Genomic DNA, 22,803 nt, shown 5'->3' with positions numbered 1-22,803 from the left:
AGAAATTCTAGTCTGATCTTTTAAACTACTAGGCAGTAGTGGTAGAATGAGAAGGAAGAGGAGGGGAGAGAGTTGCTGGAAAGAAGCATGGTCAGTTCATGTATCCACACAGGAGCACTGACCAGTGCACTCACAGTCCCCATATCCACACAGGAGCGCTGACCAGTGCACTCACAGTCCCCATATCCACACAGGAGCACTGACCAGCGTGCACTTAGAAAAACTTCTGCAGAGGAGGACTGAAGCTCTTCCTTACCCTGGCATCACCTAACAGAATGTGAATAGTGAATGAAAATTCTGAAAAAGAAGCTGTGTCTGGCTGTGAACAACAACAAAAACTCCTAGAAGGAGTCTATGTCTGCAGACACTGACTGATTAGAATTTCAGTGCTGTGGAGAGACTAATTTTGTAGGTATCTTGGGCTAGTTTTAGCCTTCTGGACCAGCCATTCCTTGCCTCACTCTATCTGAACTGACACGTCATGATAATAAATAAATACATAAATGCACAAAGCTATTAATTTAGCAGCACACTAGCTTCCATGAATCCAAAAGATAAGAATGCCATCAGATGATACCGTGGGCCTACAGAATAAAGCTTCCCCATCTTAATGTATCTGTCTCCCTGGTGTCCCCACCAATGTATTTTAAACTTGCCTTGACTTATGATGTTAGTTATACTTTAAAATTATAGAAACCCAGTGAAACTGCTTCCACATTGGAACATAGAATTTGGGGTCACCAACATCTGAGTTCTCTGGCCATGTCATTCATAATGGCTTCAGGATAAACCGTCTCTTATTCCCTTTAAGATAAGCTGGAGAGGAGGGGGTTTGTTTTGTTTCTGGTTTTTTTTTTTTAAAGTTGACAACATGCATGAAACAAGCTAGCAAAATGCAGCAAGGAGAGGGAGGTCTGTGTAAAAATGCATACACAGCATGGCACATGCTCTTCGGACTCTCTCCTTAGCTCCCTAGCCTGCTCCCATTCCTGGGGGTGCTTTTTCCTTTCTTAATAAGCTATCTATTTCCATCCCATGACTAATTTTAAAAGGCATGATTTTTTTTTTCTCCCTCCACCCCTCCTTCTGGTGGCTGCTGGGATTTTCAATTAACCTGTACTAAGTTTTTCTCTTAAACGCCGATGAAATTGTCCTTGAGTTTTCTTCTGAGTCTGTTTCTATGTTATTTTATTATGGAGACTAAGAATTCCCCACAGGAATTCAGTTTCCCTGGTAACACTGGCTTCAGAGAAACCTATACACCCATCCCTTTTGCAACCTGCTAGCCAGAGGATCCTGGAACTTGGGAGGGTGGAGGGTTGGGCTAACCAGAAGTCCAAGCCTCTGGGGAATTGTAGGAAAGGAAGAGCATGCACATACCAGTTACTGGGGTGGGGCTTAGTTAACACTCTCTCTCTGCAAACAACAAAGTTGGATGCAAATACCTGCAGAATAGAGTGAATCTCATTTGGTCTCCAGGGAGGCCACTCCTGTGAACAAACCTTCAAACACACTGTTCCAGAAAGGGGAGGCCAAGGCAGATGAGTACAAAGAAAGATTTTACCTAACTTAGGGTTTCAGCCTATTCCCCAACATCAACAAGGGCAATCTACTCACCCACAATAAGCAGATTAAAACAGCCACATTAATAGTGAGAAATAGAAAGGGGAAATGTACTCAATGTGACCACACTGGGAAGAGAAACAGCTCTCCCTGCTTCAGGTCCATCTTCGAGGGTCCTGAAGTGAGGTTGAGGTTTAACAGAGGGCCAGAGTTACACATATCTGAGTAGTCCTGGTCAAGGTGTGGTCCCACAAACCACTAACCCATCATTGCCTCTCCTGTAAAAGAGATGTAACTGGTTGTAAATCTCCTTCCAGAAGAAAAGTCCCCCATTGGCTGGTTCAGGATGTAGGGTTTGTCTTCTCTCAGCTTGAGTAGACAATTGTATGACAGCAAAAGTGGAGGACAAAAATGTCTCTTTAGAATACCTTCATCTCTGTCAAGCAGATTTCTAAGGTACTATGCCAAGGTATGGACAGAAAGGTACAGGGTCTGGCTATCTCTCAGAGTTAGACACAAGTTCTGTTTCCAGCCACTAGAAAGCAAGTTTCCCAGACTTACTTGCTCATTCACTCTGTGAGCTCTGAGTAGGTGCAAAGACATCCTGGCCTTGTGTATCTCGGATAGACTGAATGCCTTTTTAGAATAAGGGGCAGTGCATATAAACAAGTGTAACATAACAAGACAAGAAAGTGTATGGCTATTGAAAGGTCAAATTCTCTGTCAAATGTTACAAAAATAACCACGTAAGATCAACCAAAGTTTCACAGATGGTAAAAAGGGATAGAAAGACATATTATAAGTGTAATTTAAGTATTCAATTCTTTGAGGTTTTCTTCTACTTTTTTTTTATATTTTGCAAAGTTTTAAAATAATTATAGACTACATTTGAGTTGGCGAGATAATAAACTCAGCCTTAACTCATTAGCTCATGATGTCAGTTGCTATTTATAGAACACTATTCCCCAGGCAGTTCTAGGCACTGGAGTGCTCAACAATGATTGTGTCAAGATGCAGGAAGGACCATAGGCTCAGACGAGAGAGAGTGGAGACCCAAGTTAGAATCATGTAGGCTCTATTAAGCATGAAAAGATTATGGATACTATTTTAAGTGGGATTATATAAAACACTGAGAAATACTTTTACAGAAAAAACAGCAAGAAAGTTCATAACTATATGGCTTCCACTATAACTATTGGTGTGTCTTTTTTTTTTTAAAGGCAGGGACTTAACTGTGTAGGCATGTAGTGGGCTACTGAACCACAGTTATGCTATCTCATGACAGAATTCCTAAAAGTACTTTAAGTGCTAAAACTATCTTGAGTAAAACTGGTCTCTCATCACTTAGACCAGCCGTAAATTTTTTCATAAATTCCTAAGGTAAATTGGACTCTTATCTAACAGACCACTTAACTGCTTGCTATCTCTTTGCTTATGTAAACAACACTTGCTTGAGGCAGATGTCCACACCTGCCTTTCTGTATATGTCACAATTGTGGTCCTTGACTTTAACAACAAACTAGAGGTCAAGAGTGCTTCCCGCTGCTCTCCCTCCAGAAGAGACAGTCCTTCTGGAGGTGAAATAGAAGACACCATTTAACTTACTCAGGCATCTCTGGAGTGTTTCTCTTCAAGTACCCCATAGTAGCCTGGAACTTTTATAGATATTGGAATGGTCTTCCTTCTCTTGCCTCTCCAGTGTTGGGAGTAAAGGCATGAACTTCTACACCTTGCTGGGTTGTCTTTGAAAGTGAAATGAACAGACCACTGAGAGGGTGAGTTCCAGAGAGATGTTTATCATTGATTCATAGGTGGTAGTTTAAAAGAGAAAGAGAGAGCAAGAAGGGTTCCAGGAAATAAGCTTGAGCTGTTGCACTGGGGTGAAGTATGGGTAGCAGGTGACCTGTCCAGCCCAGCTGCCCAGCCAGGTGTCTGGGAATGTCTTCTCAGTCTCATTCACATATGTGGGTATTCAGAAGTGCTCATCTGTAGGGCATAACCAAAAAGCAGGAGCCAGACTCTCTTCTGATATCTTGGGATTGCTGCTTTAGGGTCCTTGCTCTTCTTGACCAGCTTCTAACTCCAGTTCTCATCATCCCTTGTGCATTGAAGACACGCCTAAAGAAACTTAGACTCGGGATGAGAGCCCAAAACATGACTGGTGCTTCTGTCTTCCTGCTAGGACAGGACCAAGGTCATTTTCAGCTGCTGCCCAAGGGCATGAATCAAGGCCTTGTTCCTAAACTCCTTGTCCCATGTCTGTCTCCTGTCTTCATAATTTCTGCCTTTGAAGAGGTAAAGTTAACTACCTTTCTAAGAATTAGAGCAATGGCCAAATCTGGCTTCTTCTGGCAAGTGAAGATCATTGTGTGTGGCAGTCATAGTACCTCTCCAGTGCATCTAGGGAACTATCTAGAGAATGCTAAGATTGTATCTGTAAGGCCATAATACAGCCAGGTGTACAGAGGGAAAAAAAGTCCCTAGATAGAAACATGAAGGAGACATAAAGGCAAGAGTTATTGGCATTACACACCCAAGGCAGAACCAGAGGAAGCCAGAGCCAAGGATATTTTAAAACACCTATATTAAAGTCCTTTAGAATCCCTTGATAGGTTCATAAGAGCATCTACTAGTCTCCTCCTTGTGGGTTTTTACCTTGGTTTCCAAAGCTTGACTGGAGAGGGATGAACTCGGGATATTTTAGGCAATTTGATAGCTGTTTGGTGGTTATGATCACAGCTCCCTCCCAGATGGTTTCTGGAGATCAAGAAGGAATTTAACTATTTGATTTTTTAGGTTAAAGCAATAGTGAACATGCCTCTCTCAGTTGTAGGTCCTATGTAAACACTGAGATGACAAAGTCAAGCCAAAGTCATGATGCCCCATCTCTGGGCAGCATAGGTTCAGAATTATTGACCTGCAGCCTCAACAGCATGCAGTCCTGGTAGGTTTGTTCCTCCCCACATTGAACTCCACCAATCCAATATTGTGGGCGATTCTGGAGATGTCAGCAAGGGATGGATTAAGAGCCTTGCTTTTAAATTTTAAAAAAAGTTGACTGTAGTAATTAATGTCTGTAACCCCAAAATGCAAGCAGCTGATGCAGAAGGATTGCTCTAAGGCCAACATCATTTTCCAGAGTGAGTTCCAGGCCAACCTGTGTAACCTTACTGGCATGAGCAAAGAGGCCAGAAACTGACACTCATCATCCTTTCCTTGTCTATCAGACTACTGAGATAACGGTCTAACGTAATTGAAATGCCCCCAGGCCTCTTCTGCAGGGGAAAGCAAAGACTGAATGTTGTACTAGTCAGAGAAGGAACTTGTCTTCCAGGAAGAAATTTCACCATTCTGGTAATTTGTCTAACCCTTGCAGGAGAGACTGAAGTCTAGACAGTGATGGCCAAGGGCTACAGGGCTATGCATATCTCTTCCCTGTATTTAAACTTAAACCTCATTAAACCTTAGGAACATTAAGATAGATTGGGGAGGGGAGGTCGCCCTGGACCATTTTATTCCCCATTTTAATGCAACCATATTAAGTAAATCTCATTTTCCTGCTTTTTACTACTATTCGTTTCTCTAATTGGCCTATCTAGGACTGGTGGCCTCAAAGTCTAGATTTTTATAGTTGCCAGAATTCAAAGTTTGAACCTAATGATTTCAGAGACACTGAAGGTACAAAGATAGACTCTTTCTCAAAACAGTAAGAACAGGAACAACAACAACTAGGGACCGAGTATTCAAATAGATGTATTGTTCTCATTCAAACCACCACACCTGCAAATGTCATCATTTTTATTGATAGCTGAGCAATATTCCATTGTGTAGGCACACCACATTTTCATTATCTATTCATCAGTGGATGAACATCTAGGTCATTTCTGTTTCCTGGCTGCCGAGAATAGAGCTGCAGTGAACATGGACCTGTGGCAATAGTGGGCAGGTATCTCTGTGATGGAATTTAGAGTCTCAGTGAATGTGTCTAATAGCTGATCATGTGTTACCTCTGCTTGCAGCCTTTTAATGAACCTCCACACTGACATCCATAGGGGATGACCAGTGTGCACTCCTGTCAGCAGGGACTATGTCCCTCTTCTCCAGTACACGTTACATTTGGTGTTGTCAGGGTTTGTTTTATTTATCTTAGCCATTCTGATTAGTATAAGCCAAAGTCTGAAAATGGTTTTAATTTGCATTTCCCTAATGGCTAAGAATGTTGAACATTTCTAAAAACGTTTCTCAGTCATTTGTATTCTATCTTTCGAGAACTCTTTGTATTGTTCCATCTCTCGTTGTTTAATTGGATTATTTTCAGGATTGTTATTTTCCTTGGTTCTTTATATATTCTAGATATTAACCTTCTGTCAAATGTATACTTGGAAAAGATTTTTCCCCATTCTGCAGGCTTCCTCTTTACTTGGGTAATAGTATCCTTTGCTGTACAGGACCTGTTTTGTTTTCATAAGGTTTCACTTATTCTTGATCTGTGTTCCTGCGCTATCAGCGTCTGCTCAGAAAGTCCATTCTTGTACAGTGAGTTCAAGTGTATCTCCTACTTTCTCCTGTATCAGGGTCTTATGCTGAGGTCCTTGATCCATTGGAGTTGAGTTTTGTGCAGGGCGAGAGATAAGACTCAAGTTTAATATTTCTATATGTAGCGATCCAGTTCCATCAGCATTATTCATTTAAGATGATGTTTCTTTCCCATTGAGAATGGTTGGTTTCTCTGGTGACCATAGGAGTGCAGATTCATATGTGGATCCTCATTTCTATTCCATTGGTCGATCTGTCTCATGCCTATACCATACTGTTCTGTTCCTATAGCTCTGCAGTATAACTTACATTCTCAGATGGTGATACCTCCAGTGATTTTGTTGTTGTTCAATATTGTTTTGCCTATCCTGGGTCTTTTGTGTTTCCATATGGGGTTTAAGGGTTGTTTTTTGGTTTTGTTTGTTTGTTTGTTTTTGTCACAGCCATATCCACTGGAAATAGCAAGAAACATGGAGCCAGCACAGCTGTCTGACACAGACCCAGCAAAGTTCAGCTAAATACTGCTATGGTTGTTCTATCTCCCACGTTTGGGTTTTGGTCTCTGTGTGTTGCATTCCTGGGGCCTTTCTGCCTTATAATTCATTTTATTTCTCCTACTGAGAAAATTATTTCTGAGTCTTTTTAGGAAAATCATAAAATTAAGTTTATTTGGCCCTATTGGGAAGTCATCCTTATGCCCTGGAGATCATTAAGCACAGATGTGCATATAACTAGATGAGGAATCTTCTTGGGATCTCTGCCCCTGAGCAAACTCAAACAGCATAATTGGTGCAAGGTAAACATAGACATCTGTCAAACTCTGACTGGGAAGGAAGACAGGTTACAGATTTAAGGTCTCCCTTCACAGTAAGTTTAGAACTCTCTGAAAATGTAGTTTAAAGATAGGGTCATATAGGGCACATCCCTGGAGAAATAGAACTCAGTAAATAAAATAGGTTGACTAAAATAAATTTTTCCTACTTTATATAGCAGATGATAAAACAATATAGTAAAATTAGTTAGGTATTACTATTTGTTATTCATAAAAAGACTGGCTCAGATAGTTTCTGTTTGTATGGAGTGCTTTAAAGCTGCAAACACCGCCAGCCCGAAAGCAGGCTGTCATATAACAGATGTGTTTGCTTTTGAGGAGACATCCTTTAGATTCTCTAAGTTGGAGTTATAGGGCTGATAATAAAATTAAATCTGTTCTGTCTTTATTTTCTAATTGTGACTGAACTTATAACACTGGACATATCAGCAAGCAGTCCTCACAGGAGATAAGGAATCAGTGATGGAGGGAGGAGTGCATTAGGCGGTGGTGTTCAGGTGTTCAGGCAACTCTGGCTGACTAACAATCAGACCTCAGACTGCTTCTGCAGCTCTGACAGACTAGAAACCAACGGCTTCTTTATTTATACAGGTTTCACAGAACAAAGACCAATTACAGATTAATGATTATTGAAGTGGTACAGATTAAGTGTTTGGTTTTTTCATTACATGTCTGGCAGGTTTTTTTGGTGTTTTTTTGTTTTGCTTTGTTGTTTCTTTTTCCTATAAGGAATTGTGTTGGAATTTTGATAGGGATTGCACTGAATCTCTGGGCTGCTTTTGTGATACATCGGACATTTTCACAATATTGATCATACCAGTCCATGAGCGTGGAACTATTTCCATTGTCTGATATCTTTTTCAGCTTCTTTTGGTCTTGGTATCTTAAAGTTTTCATTGTCCATGTCTCTCACTTCCGCAGTTAGATTTACTCCAAGATGTGTTTGAGATGATTGTGGTGGGTAGTGTTGCCTTTTCCTTCTCACACGTTCATCATTTGAACATATGATTGTTATATGCTAAATATCCTGCTACTTGGCTAAATGTACTTGTCAGTAGTAGATTTCTGATTTCTGGTGGATTCTTTAAGGACTTTTACACATAGAATCATGCCATCTGCAGATAAAGACCCTGTGACTTCTTCTACTTCCTATTCTCTGTGTGTTCTTTGCTTAGCTTATTGCTCTAGCTAACGCTTCTTGTACTGTGTTGAAAATGCAGGGAGAGTGCTCATCCTTGCCTTGTTCTTGATTTTAGTGGGAATGCTTTGAGTTTTCTCCAGTGGGAATGATGCTGGCCTTAGGTGTCTCGTATATTACCTTTAGATGCTCAGACATGCCCCCTGTATCCCAGCTTTTCCAGGCTTTTGTCATGAATGGGTGTTGGATTTTGTCAAAGGCTTTTTCTTCATCTAATGAGATGATCAAATGTTTTCTGTCCCTTAGCCTTTGTGGTGGATGACATATATTGATCTACATATGCTTAACAACTCCTGTATTTCTAAAATAAAGCTACTTTATTTTTTTTTTCAGGGGAGAGTGCAAATGCAGTCCCCTATTATTATGGATATTTTTTTTATGTGTTCTTGACTTGGTTTGCCAGTATTTCATTTTATAGCTGTGTTCACTGACGATATTGTCCTATAACTTCATTTTTGTTAGGCCTTTGCCTGGTTCGGTTATCAGGCTAATACTGGCTTTGTAAAAGGAATTTGGAAATATTCTTTCTTTTTCCATTATGTGGAATAATTTAAGGGATATTAGCATTAGATATTCTATGACGGTCTAGTAGAATTCTGTACTGAACCCATCTGGCCCTGTGCTTTCTTTTTTTTAACTTGGAAGATTTTTAAATTATTGCTTCTAACTCACAGTATGTTATGAGTCTATTTAAATTATTAACTTTATATTGATTTAACTTTAGTAGGTTGTGTATATCTATAAATATATCAATTTCTTATAAATTTTCTATTTTGGTAGTATATTGATTATTAAAATATGTCTTTTTGATTTTCTAATTTCCTCAACATCTATTGTAATATCTCCTTTTGCCTCTTTAATTTTACTAACTTGAATGGCCTTTCTCTTTTGGGGTGGGTATTAATTTGTGTCTTAGTTAGGGTTTCTATTGCTGCAATGAACACCATGCTCAAAGCAAGCTGGGGAGGAAAGGATTTATTTGGCTTACACTTCCACATCAGTGTTTATCATGGAAGAAAGTCTGGAGGCAGAAGCTAATTCAGAGGCCATGAGGAGTGCTGCTCACTGGCTTGCTCTTCATGGTTTGCTCAGCCTGCTTTCTTATAGCACTCAGAACCACCTGCCCAAGGGTGGCACCACCTACAATGGGCTGGGCTCTCCCTCACCAATCACAGATTTAAGAAAATGTCCTACAGCCCATTCCTATGGAGGCATTTTCTCAGTTGAGCTTCCCTCCGTTCAGATAACTCTAGTTTGTATCAAGTTGTCATAAGACTAGCCAGGAAAACTTGGCTAAAAGTTTGTCAATCTTGTTAATCTTTTCAAAGAACTATGTCTTAGGGTTTCAGTCACTGTCTTAAGACATATGATCAAAACCAACTCATATTTTACAGCTCACATAAATCATAATCAATAACATGCCAAACAGACTTGCCCACAGACAATATGATGGAGGTGTTTTCTCAGTCCAAGATCCTCTTCCCAGATGACCCTAGTTTGTGTCAAGCTGACAACAAAAGCAAGGACAACAATACAAACAAGCAAACTTCAGAAGAACAGGTCAGCTCTTTGTTTCACTGAATCTTTGTATTTGTTTGTTCGTTTCTATTTTATTAATTTTAGCCCTGATTACTAGGGCTTAGCTCTTCCTGTCTACTTTTTTGGGGTGTTCACCATTCTTCCTTTTTAAGGCCTTTGTGTAAGGCATTATTCAGCTATTGATTTGAGATCTCTCAAGTCTTTTGATATAGGCAGTTAGAGCTATGAATATTACACTTAGAGATGCCTTCTTGTGTCCCAGGGGCTTTGGCTTGTCGCCATTTTCCTTTAATATTGGGAATTTTACATTTTCTCTTCTTGATTTAGTCCTGTAATCAATTTAATTCAGTAGTATGTTGTTTAATTTTCATAAAATTGTGTGGTTTTCTGTCTTCTCTTTAGTTGGCGGTACCCAATGTTAATTCACAGTGCTCAGATGGAATGCTGGATGTGAATCAGTGTTCCTGCATTTGTTGAGACTTGCTTTGTATTCTAATATGTGCTCTGTATCTGGAGAAAGTCTCATGCGCTGCTGAAAAAAATGTGTATCCTTTAGTGTTTGAGTGAAATGTTCTAGAGATATCTATTAAGTCCACTTAATTTATGATATCATTTAACTCCACAATTTTTCTATCTTAGATTTTTCTAGATAGCTTATTTGTGAAAAACAGTATTCTAAAATCACCCAATATCTCTCTCTTGGTATTAATCTGTGATATTAAGTGTAAAGGTGTTTCTTTTATGAAATTAGGTACTCCTAAGTTTGGTGTACATATGCTTAAGATTGTAATATCTTACTTGGTGATTTTTTTCCCTTTAATGACTATAAAATGCCCTCCCATCTCTTCAGATTAGATTTGTCTTGAAGTTTGTTTTACCAGAAAGTAGAATATGTATGCTTGGCTATTTCCTTGTTCCATAGGCTTGGAATACCCTAAAGTGATGTCTTCTATTGGTCATGACATATGTTTCTTTGGAAGCAGAAAAAAGATGAATATTGTTTCCTGATACAACTTATTAGCCTGTGGCTCTTCAATGAAGAGCCAAAACCATTAATATTAAGAGTAATTACTGAATAGTATATATTAATTCCTGTCATTTTGTTCTTTTGGCAGTGTTCTACTTGACATTTTTAAGTTGGTGATTTTTCTTTGTGCCTTGGGAATGTTTAACCTTCTCTTCAGATCTGAATATCCCTTCTAGTATTCTCTGTACAACTAGCTTAGTAGCTAGACATCCCTTTAATCTATTTTGTAAAGGAAAGCTTTCCTTTATCTGTTGATTATGACTCATAGTTTTGGTGAGTATTGTAGTCTGGGCTGGTATCTGTGATTGTTCATAACTCATAGAACACTAGTCCAACCCTTTTGTCTTTCACAGTCTCCATTGAAAAGTCGGCTATTATTCTGATGGGTCTGCCTTTGTATGAGACTTGTTCTTTTTTTCCTGCAGCTTTTACTATCCTTTGTGTGTTTTGTACATTTATAGTTTCTATTATTATATGATGTGGGGAGTTTCTCCACCTGGAGAAGAAGGCAGGTGTAAGACATGTGGACCTTGTGGCATAGGTGGGTCTCAGGGGTGGGTGGAGTGACTGGTGTGGGTTTAGTGTTCCTCCCTGGAGGGGAGTTGTCCTCAGGTCAAAGGGATTGGTGAAGTTTATGGCACAAGTTCATTCATTCTGTCTGGAAAAGAAGTCAACAAGAAGCCAAAAGCTCAGTTGTGAAGAGACAGCTCTGCTTTTCCTGGGAATCTCTTGTCTTGATTTATTTTCTGTTGCTGGAATAAAATACCATGGCCAAAGTGACTTACAAAACAGAGCGTTTGGGCTTATGATTTCAGAAGGTCAGAGTTCATGATGCCAGAGCAAAGGCATGGCAGCAGAAACAGCTGAGAGCTCATGTTTTGATCTGCAAGTAGGAGGCAGGGAGGCAGAGAGAGAGAGAGAGAGAGAGAGAGAGAGAGAGAGAGAGAGAGAGAGAGAGAGAGAGAGAGAGAGAGAGAGAGAGAGAGAGAGAGAGAGAGAGAGAGAGAGAAACACCAAGAATCACACAAGGCTTTCAAAACCTCAAAGCTCATCCCCAGACAAAAAAGTTCTATCAAGTGGGGACTAAGTATTCAAGTATTTGAGAATATGAGGGCTATTATTATTCAGATCACCACATCACACCCCCTGACCTCCATACCCTATGCAAAATATTGCAAAACACATTTAGTTGACTCCAAAAGTCCCCATAGTATTTTACAATCTCAACACAATTTAAAAGTCCAAAGTCTCTTCTGAGACAATCCAATCCAGTCTCTTAGTTGCAATTCCCTGGAAAATAAAAGGCAAATCACATACATCCAACACGCAAAGGCGAAGAATATATATTGCCACTCCAAAAAGGAAGGAATGGGGACATGGGACATACTAACCAAAGAAAGAACAATACCTGCTGCTGACCGGGATTTCTTGTGGGGTCCCTTGTTCCGCGGGACGAGGGATTCTGGCCAGGTGGGTATGGGATTCGGCTTTTGACAAACAGACTAGACATGAGTGGTGTAAGGTCTGTGTGTATTTCTTTAAAAATGACATGAGGCTTTTACAATCATTGTAAAAGAGAAATAAAAATCTGGCAGCTCAACAGTTAAGGTACCTCTGAGGCTATCTGAAACATACTGGGTCTAAAACAGCAGCTATCTTCTCTGAACTGGTGTTGCATCCCCCGGGCCCAAGTGCTCTGGGCCCGGGGGACTGCGAGAGATACATGAATCTGAGTCCTAGCCCATCTAAGTTGTAGTGCTAGTCTTGCATGTGAGTCCAAGTCCTTCTTCCCCCAGTCCTAGTGCTAGACTGAAGTCACATAGGCAAGCGACCCCCACACCCAGGTCAATAGGGTCTGGTAGCTAGGTGTGAAACAGGAGGAAGAGGGGTGGAGCCCTCCCTGTTGAGGTATTCTTATGCTAATTCTCTGGTTCTTGTTGGAGGCAGGCAGAGGGGAAACTCGACCTAACTCTTTCAGCTAATGTCTTAGAGTGAGAGAAACCTTTCAATTACTCTCTAGTACTTAAAACATTAAACTAGGATAGTTGGAAACATTGGTGAAGGTCAGAAAGCAATGTCCGAATTTTCTCTTGCTAGGTGTGAAGAAATGATATCTTGGAGAGTTCCTAGCACACTAGTACGAGGACATATCTGGGCTACCTCTGAGTTTGGGGTGCCAGGTGACAATGCGGAGGCAGGAGACTGACTTTCCTTGAAGTTTACGCCTCAGATACCGCCATCACGCAAAGTGCTCATGGCAAAAACCCAGCAGACAAAACTCCAAATCCTGCAGCTTTGTCTGATGTCAACAAGCTTAGCTGGTTCTAACCCTCTAGCTTTACTGCCCACAGCACGTTTTTCTTTCTTGGCCTAGTTCCACTCCCTGTCTAAAGACATCTTTGGCAGATGACTCACAGTTATGACATCTCCAACATCTTGGGGTCTCCAATGTAAACCAGGCTTCATTTTCACAGCTTCGCACAATGGCCTTTCAGGGACTTCATGCAAAGCTTGCCCTGCTATCTATTGCCTGGCTGTAGCAGCTTCCCTTAATTCCACAATTCTTCTCCTTTGTATCCTTCAAGACTCTAAGGCCAGAACTGTGTGAACGAAGAAGCAAGGCCTAACTGCCTCCTTAGGATGGAATTCTGATCCTTTGAATTACTTTTGCAGAAATCTCTCTCTGTTGTTGCTTCTTTGGAGCAGAACATTGCCCAGGCCTTTCTCTGTGCAATGGGGAAGTTGAGCTGGGTGGGGCCTTGAGGTCACTCCTTTATTCCATTTTGGATCCTCACTCTTCTCACCTCTTTCGGCATCCATCCTGCTTCTAACATTAAATTTCCTGGTGCTTTTCTCTTTAAACTCTATATTTTGTATTTACCCCCACCTACACACTTGCTTTTTGCCATTAGAGACCTGCATAAGATGAATTACTAATAACCATGTGGCAAAACCAATATTTGACTTTCTTGAACGTCCTTCCACCAAAGAACTTAATGCAATACCTTTCAATTTATTACAAGGGTAGAGAGTAGCCATATTATTTGCCAAAATATCATAAATATGCTCTCTAATCCAGTTGCTAATATTGTTCCCCTTTGAAATCTCTCAAGCTGGGCTTCCACCTGCTATTAGTACTACTATCTTCCTACTAGGATGGTCCATTAATCTCTGTTTACAATATTTAAGTGTATTTCTAGCTCCAAGTCTTCCAGACATCCCCCAAACCAGCATCATCAAGTCTGTCACAAAAATACCTCCACTCCCTGGTCTTAAGTTACTTTCCAATTGCTGTGATAAGACATCATGGCTATGGAAGAAAAAGTTTACTTGGGATGCTCACAGTTTCAGAGGGTTAAAGTCCAAGACCATCATGGGGCGGAGCATGACATCAGGCAGGTAAGCTAGTGCTGGAGCAGTAGCTGAGAGATTACATCCTGAAATCCATAAAAACGATGAGGCAGAGAGAGCTAATTGGGAATGTGTGGGCTTTTGAAACCTGAAAGCCAATCCTCAATGACATACCTCCTCCAATAAGGCCACACCTCCTAATCTTTCCCAAACAATTCCATTGACTGGAGACCAAATATGCAAGCAGATGAGCTCTGGGGTCCTCGCCCATTGGATGGCACAATGTATCTTTCTGTTGCTTTCTATATGTTCTTTTACTTGGAAACATGGGGGTCCGTGGACACACTGTGTCTCAACTGAAATCCTGTAATCTGAACTTGAGCTGACTGTCTCATGGGGCTTCCCCAGTCATTTCTGGTAGATGCTGTAAGCAACTAATTTAGTGATGTTTTGCTATCTATCTACAACTTGCTTTTTTGTTTTATTTTTGTTCACTGCATGCTTAACAAACTCACTCACTCAAAACTAAACGTACAGCTATTTTGGATCATTCTCTGGAAAGAACATTAGCAATGAGAAATAACTGAAACCAAACTACCAGATGGCTAATCATCAGTGTCATAAGAGAATATTGTTCAGAGACAAGGATTAAATTATCAAAATAAAAATGAAGTCATGCTGAGGATGGTAACATGTTTATAAAGCCAGAATTTGGAAGGCTGAAGTGGGAAGACTGTAAGTTTGAGATGAGCCTAGGTTTCATGGTGAAGATGGTCTCAAAGCAAAAAACAACAGCGAAGTCACTTCTGGCAGCCCTTCCAAAAGTGACTGAGGCTTAGAGGTTATGGAGAAATGGTTCTTGCGTGTGGTTGCCTGACACTAACTGAACTAGCATCTCCCCTATTTGTCTTCTGTTTATGATACATGCTTATGCCATGCACATTTCATCTCAAGAATGAGGGGTGAAAACAAAGCAAGAATCATGGTAAGAATGAAGATGCTCTAACAAGACACTCACACTCTTCTCTGTGGCTGTCATCACACTGATGCAATGCACTCCAAAAACTGGAATTTCCCAAGAATCTCATGCTTGAAGATGGAAAAGGCCAGGGGCCTGCTGCTTGTCAGAAGGGCAGCTTGTGTACTGCAAGGAGATTTCATACAGTTCTGACAAATGATCAGATTACCTTCCAGGAGAGACTGCATCCCCCGACAGTGGTGATGAGCAGGACCACACCTTGATGGGGATGCTTAGCCATGTATATCTCTTTTCTTTATTTCAACCTAAGCCTCATGTTAAAACCCTGAAAATGAACTTGGGGATAAGAGGTAGGGGACAGTGAATCTCTTTGTTCCTCTTCACAGTGTGGACACATAGAAATACCTTTGTTATAACTTTGTTATAAACACACACAGAGAGAAAGAGAGAGAGAGAGAGAGAGAGAGAGAGAGAGAGAGCACAGCACAAACTAGAGGCTAGAGTTGTCTGAGAGAAGAGAACCACAACTGAGAAAATGCTTTCACAAGCCTGGCTTGTAGGCAAGCCCATGAGGGCATTTTCTTGATGATTAATAATTGATATGGATGGGTTTATTTTATTACAGGTAAATCTACCTCTGGAAAGTGGTCCAGGAGTGAAAAAGAAAGCAGGCTGAGCAAGCCATGAGGAACAAGCCAGTAAGCATCACTCACTCGCCCATGGCCTCTGCCTCAGCTGCCTCCAGTTCCTTCCTTGAGCTGCTGCCCTCACTTCCCTCAGAGATGAACTGTGACCTGAAAGTGTAAGATGAACTAAATTCTTTTCTCCCAGAGTTATTTTGGTTGTGGCCTTTATCAGAGCAGAGTGTTTTTTTTTTTTTTAAATCTACAGAAAGGTGTCTGAGGAAAGGGAGGAGTAAAGCTAAAAGACAGCAAATAGTGAAATCGCAGACATACGTCCTAACATATGAAGACCTAATGATACAACTATCAGTCTCCTGGGGAAACAACAGTTGTGTGTGTGTGTGTGTGTGTGTGTGTGTGTGTGTGTGTGTGTGAAACAATAACACCTCAGAATCCAAGAAGTAAGATGATATTGCTAAAAGGAAGAAAAGACAAATCCACCAGAGCATCTGGGGACTGTAGTCCTGGAGAAAAGGGCTGCTGAGGAAGTCACTGTGCCCTGCCACCTAAGTATGGACAAACAGAACACAGATTACACTTCAGAATCAACACAGAAACCTTATGTGCATAATTAGTCAGAAAAAAAAAAGTATCACAATAGGTCTCTGAGGTAGGAAGAGGCCTCAAAGATCATTTTTCCCAAGTTCTGGTCTAATATACATTTTTCCTCCAGTATTTGCTGCACCAAAACTACCTTGTATGCTATGTCAAACTAGAGGGCATGGGAGGGAAGGAGAGAGCAACTTGCTCCTTTTACAGAACACCATGACTGGTGCTACGATAAGAGAAAAGAATAGAGAACCCAGCTTTAGCCTACGTTCCAATAATTCTCATGCAGTACACATGTATGGGTTTACAAAAGTTAAAATATACCACTAACAGGGACTATTTCAACAGATGCATAAAAGCTACTTTTGCTTAAAAAGCATTGGCTCCTCCCTTGGGCCCTGTCTTAGTTACTTTTCTGTTGCTGTTAAAAGATACCATGACCAAAGCAATTTACAAAACAAAGAGTTTATTGGGGGCTTGTTTACAATTTCAGAGAGTGAGTCCATGACCATCATGGCAGGGACCATGGCAGCTGGCAGCCAGGTAGGCAGGCATGGTGCCAAGGCAGTAGCAGAAAGCTTATAAATTGGTACAACAACCAAGAAGCAGAGAGAGGGGGCTAACTGGGAATCGGTGGGTTTGGTGAATCTCAAACCTACCCCCAGTGGCACATCTCCTCCAAGAAGGCCACACCTCTTAATCCTTCTCAAACAGTTCCACCAACTTGGGACAAAGCATTCAAATATACAAGCCTTTGGGGGCCATTCTCATTCAAACCATCACTGACCCATAAAAATAACAGCAAGATAAAAACTGACATATCTACCTTTACCTTGCATATGTTATTTGGGCTAAAGTCTAAGAGATGAGTTAGTGTCTTTAACATCTCTCAAGTCACTTTGGATCCCAGGATCAAAACCTTGCAGGACATCTCAACAACTCAACCAGAGTTGGGACAATGATGGATCGAAGGGCAGCACCTCACCTCAACCAGACTGCTTAATTACACATCTTCCATCTTCTATTCAAACTAGAACCTCATGTGAGTACCTCACATGAACACTTCTGGAGCACATAGACTCCTTTATCTGCCCCTCCTCCAAATGTAGCCATATTGAATCAATGCCTTCTTTGTGCTTTATGGAATTGCTCAGCCCTTTAATTGACGTATGGGGTTGGTGGCCCAGTCTAACCTGTGGAGGCTGCTAGAGTCTGAGCTTTGCTTTTGCCTTAAAAACACATATGCTACTATCTCTAGCATTATAGAACTTTATCTAGTCCTTCTGTTTTCCACCACCCTCTATTTTCCTCTAAAAAGAAGACAATATAATCTTATTTGGATTTAACTCACAAATGTTACTGTCCACTGCCATAATAAACCTACCTCTTTCTTTTGCTTCTCTTCTCTCCATTGATCTCATTATCCTCTGAGGTGCTCCGTTTGCATTCCAGTTGCTGGTGACCTCTCGCCTGGCTCTATGGTGTTCTTGTCTCCTCTTTGTTACATTAGCCCTGTTATGTGAGTAGTCAGACAGTAGGCTTGGAAGCCATTGAGATGGCCTGGACCTCATAATCAGCTTTAGACCCCACCTCCTGTGTCCCTGGTAAGATGCTAATTCAAAGGAAGAAGACCATTCCACCACAGGAACTTCTTAGAACTGGAAAAACTACATGTCATGGAGGAAGGCGGCAGTGGTGGAGTTTTGTTGAACCCCATGAAGGGAAGAATAGTTCCTCTTGGTAAAGTATAACTATTTCAGAGATGTAATTTTTGTTGTTATTTTTTAATTCTCTTGAGTATGCTCTGTTATATAATTTTTGGTCAGAAAAATGGGATCTAAATCTCCTCTGGCCCTGGGTTGGCCAAAACATTATAAGATTACAAAGACATACTACTAATCTCTCTGTTAAGTGTTAATCAAAATTGGACTGTTGATCACCTGAACAGAAAAATAACACACACACACACACTCCAAGCCACTGGTTCCAGAAGTGACACACTTGAAGACAGTGTTAAGGAGAAAAATAACTATCCCCTTAATGAGGTGTGTATTTAAGTGCCTGTCCCAGAGGCCCCTCTCTCAGTGACAAATACTTACAAACCTTCACTGCCAAAACTACCTACTTTGTGAGCTTTTTGGGTTTTCCCAAATCATAACACGTTTTCATTTCCTCTTTCTTTTAATCTCCTTTTTATTTCTGGATATTAGCCAAAATCCTACGACTGTTCTGGTATTCTGCATGTTCTCACATCCCTCTCTGAAGTCAACTCTGGCTCACACATTCACAGATGCCTGTAGACCTCTGCTGTTCGACCTGCCTGGCTTCCTGACCTCTAACTCAGAAAACCTTGATTCCCTCTCTTCCTCTGATCCAGCTTCCTCCTCTCACCACATACCAAGATCTCCAGCTTGCCTACTTTGTTTTTAATCCTCTCAAAATCCAATAAAATTGTTCTCAAGTTTCCTTCTGCGTCTATTTTCCAATCTATTTTATCTTGAATACTAAGAATAGTGAAAAGGCAAAGCCTGTGACACTAAATTCTTTCAAACAAAAAGTTTTCCTTTCTTCTAGCTCTTCAGCAGACTGAGACAAGGTAGCATTTTCAAAATTAAATGAGGATTTAAAAAGGTTACAGAAAACATGAACAGAAAGCAGATGTAGGATGTGACCATTTTCATTTTTTCCATTTATTTTATGTGTGCATATCTGCTATGACGTGTGTGGCAGTTGCAAGGTCACTTTTAGGAGTCAGTTCTCTCCTTCCATCATGAGGGTTCTGGAGATATAATTTAGAGAGTTTAAATAGGTTTTCTATTGCTGTGATAAAACTCCATGACCAAAGGCAAGTTAGGGAGGAAAGGGTTTATTTTGCATTACAGATATAGGTCCATCACTAGGCAAAGCCAGGGCAGGAACAGGAACAGGAACAGGAGCTGATGCAGAAGCCATAGGCGGTGTTGCTTACTGGCTTGCTCCTCATGGATGGGTGCTGCTCACTGGCTTGCTCCTCATGGCTTGCTCAGCCTGCTTTCTTACATACCCTGAGACCACCAGCCTAGGGGATGGCACTACCCATAGTCATCTGAGCCCTCCTACATTTGTCATCAACCAAGAAACTGTACCACAGACATGCCCACAGGACAGTCTGATGTTGGCTCCTCAACTGAGGTTCCCTCTTCTCAGTTACCTGCAGTTTGTGTCAAGTTGATAATAAATAACTTAAATAAATAACTTAATAAGGAGTGCTCAGAAGGAATCCCTCATATGTCTAACCCCAGCAGAACCTCAATGCTAATCAACCAGAGGACAACCGACAAAATTACAGGAAGTGTTAAATATCTTTTTTTGTTTGTTTGTTTTACAGCAGGCAGTTTCTTTATTTACAATGTACTTTAGTGCAGAAACCTCAAAGTTTCTTTTTTTTTTCATTTTAGCAGACTTTTTTTGCTATAATTGTTCTAACATTAAATATCTTTCAATAATTACCTCAAACAGCTGCAACTAACCAATAAAGAGATGCAGAATGAGTGATAGAATTAAGAGTATATTAAATGATCTGTTGTATCTAAGAAACACTTTCCAGTGTTAAAGACATCCATAGATTAAGAGTCAACTGATCGAATGAAGGAAAGATGAAAAAAATCTAATACAGCTCTTTAGATAACTGATAAGAAGTGTCTTCAAACTGAACCGAATAGAAGAGGTAAAGTTGGCTGCTAGATATTAACGAAAGAATAATCTACCAAGAAGAAATAAATTGTAGATATATGTGCCCTAAATACTAGGACTCTCATACCAGAGACCTGGGAGGTGAGAGATGCTCAAGACTCAGAGGGAGAGACTTAAGTGAAATGCCAAACAGTGAGAGAGGGAACCTCCAGCAGGGCATCAAGTGGAGGGATGGGGTTGCCATCCCACAGTCAAAGACTCTGATCCATAATTTTTCCTGTCTAAAAGAACCACAGGGACAAAAATGGAGAAGAGACTGATGGAAAGGATGTCCAGTGACTGGCCCAAACTGGGATCCAGCTCAAGGGGAGACTCCAAGGCCTAACACTATTACTGATGCTATGGTGTGCTTATAGACAATAGCCTAACATGGCTGTCCTCTAAGAGGCCCAACAAGCAGCTGAAAGAGCCAGATGCAGATACTTATACCCAACCAATAGACAGAAGCTGGGGGCCCCTGTGGTTGAATTAGGGAAAGTCAGTCTCAACTAACCTAGACCCCTGAGATCTCTCAGCCACTGAGTTAACAACTAGGCAGCATACACTAGCTGATATGAGGCCCCCAATACATATGCAGCAGAGGACTCCCTGATCTGGCCTCAGTGAGAGAAGAAGCACCTAACCCTTAAGAGACTTAAGGCCCCAGGGAAGGGGGAGGTCTGATGGGGTTGAGGGGAGGTGCGGACACTCTTGGAGACAGAGATGGGGGATGGAGGAATGGGATGAGGAACTGTCAGAAGGTGGGCTAGGAGGGGGATAATAACTGGACTGTAAAAAAAGATTAAATAATAATAGTAATGATAACAACAACAACAATAACAATAAAAGAAGCAAGATAACTGTGCGGCATGGTGCTCATCATCGGGATGTGCTATTTCAGTACACTATGTTGCCTTTTTTCAAAACAATATATGCCTTTGATAAGTATCAGAATGTGGAAACACAAAATAAAAAGAAATGAGTATTTGTGGCTCAAAAGAAAATTACTAGGACTCCCAATTTCATACAATAAACACTAATGGACCCTGACTGTCATGTTGGTCCTGGCACAATAGTAGATGATTTCAATTACCTGTTCTCATCTCTAGATAGGTCATCCAAACCAAAAGTCAACAAAAACCCTATGAATTAAATTACATCATAGATCAAATGGATATGACAGATAGCTACAGAATATTACATTTAGCAGAAACAGAATACACAGCTTTTTTTCAGTGTAGTGAGCTACTGAACTATAGTTACACCGTCTGTGAAAGTACTCAGGAATACTTTTAAGTGTCAAAATTATCTTGAGTAAACTTGTCTCTCATTGTGTAGACTAGTCATAAATTGTATTGGTCTCGTAGACCAGCCATAAAATTCACTGGTCATGTAAACCAGCCATAAATTTCTATATAATGTGTCCCCGAGTTCAAGGTTATGAGAAGTAACTACTATCTTTCTACTTCTGTAAATACTTTGCTTGCTTCCTGCAAACTGTCTACAGCTACCTTTCTGTGTATGTCACACAAGTTTGTTTTTGTCTTTAAAAATTTGAACAAATTGGAAGTCTGGGCTGTGTCTTACTTCTGCTCTTCCTGGGACAATCCAAAGCAGAGAATAAAAGCTCCATTTAATTTGACTTATTCAGACCTCTCCATCTTTCCTCAGGTAACCCGTCTCTAAAATGGATTGTGTTCTAGGCCACTATGGAGAGCGCCATCAGTGGGCTCAGCAACTAGGATGTCCACAGAACATTTGTCTTGTGAGTAGTCTCGGTTAATTCACACAAATACTTCTTATAATCCCATGCTGTCATAAAGGTTTAACAGACATGTCACCAAGCAGCTAACAGTTGGCTGATGCAGGATCCTACTGGATCAATCTTCTCTAGTGAGAATGCTTTGGGAACAGGCCCAACCCACATCCTCTGTGAAATCCTTCATATGGGACAGGCCAGGAGGATGATTCTGGCAGAGATCCAGAAGGTTCTTGAGAGCTGCAGCGCCGACAGGCACAGGCAGGCATGTGTGAGCTCAGCAACAGATGTGTGTGAAGAAGCTGGAGATGCCATATCTCGGGAACATGGCAGTGTGGCGCTCCGAGTCACTTCTAAAGTTCAACTATTTGTATCATTTTGTTTAGCAGTAGCTTTGTGGTGTTGGGGCACACAGCTTAGAGCTGGTTCAGTAGCATATCAATGAAAGCCTGTCTTGGGTTTGGCTCATATCTGAGTTGTCTTGGCTAGATCACTATCTGACATGTTTATCAGAGCTTGCCCTGGAGCCTGGTGCCACTCTGAGCTGCCAGGTGGCAGGTTCCTGTCTTGAATGTTCTACATTATTCTAAATCACACAAAATGGTTTTCAAGTTATACAAAATGGTTTCACTAATGTTCTGAACAGCCACAAATTGTCTTTCTACATATAATAATAATAATAATAATAATAATAATAATAATAATAATAACAACAATAACTATCTTTTGAGACCACAGTACATCGAACATAGAAATCAAAAGGAAGAAAAACCACGGAAACCATAGATACATGGAAGTGGGACAATAAGCTATTATTTTTAATGGATGGTTTGTCTACATGTATGTCTGGGAAATGCATATGTGTCTGATTCCTGAGGAAGCCAAAAGAGGGCTTCAGATCCCTCTAACTGGAGTCACAGACAGCTGTGAGCTGCCATGGAGGTGCTAGGAGTTGATTCCAGAGCCTCTAGATGAGCAGCCAGAGCTCCTAATCACTGAGCCATTTCTCCAGCCCCATGGACAACATATTCTTTAATGAACAGTGGATAGTTAAAGAAATGAGACAAGAAAATTGA

The 22,803-nt window shown here is 40.8% G+C and overlaps 1 long non-coding RNA gene across 1 annotated transcript; it reads left to right on the top strand.

The window, feature by feature from the left end:
* Window positions 1–3,134: 3,134 nt before the first annotated feature.
* On the top strand, window positions 3,135–21,765 carry LOC116092356. Its single transcript, XR_004119217.1, has 3 exons — window positions 3,135–3,338; window positions 15,651–15,827; window positions 21,640–21,765. It is a non-coding gene; the product is annotated as an uncharacterized LOC116092356 (long non-coding RNA).
* The last annotated feature ends 1,038 nt before the right edge of the window (window positions 21,766–22,803 follow it).

This window comes from Mastomys coucha, unplaced genomic scaffold, assembly GCF_008632895.1.
Source record: "Mastomys coucha isolate ucsf_1 unplaced genomic scaffold, UCSF_Mcou_1 pScaffold15, whole genome shotgun sequence".
NCBI lineage: Eukaryota > Metazoa > Chordata > Mammalia > Rodentia > Muridae > Mastomys > Mastomys coucha.
This window is presented reverse-complemented; position numbering and strand designations above follow the sequence as displayed.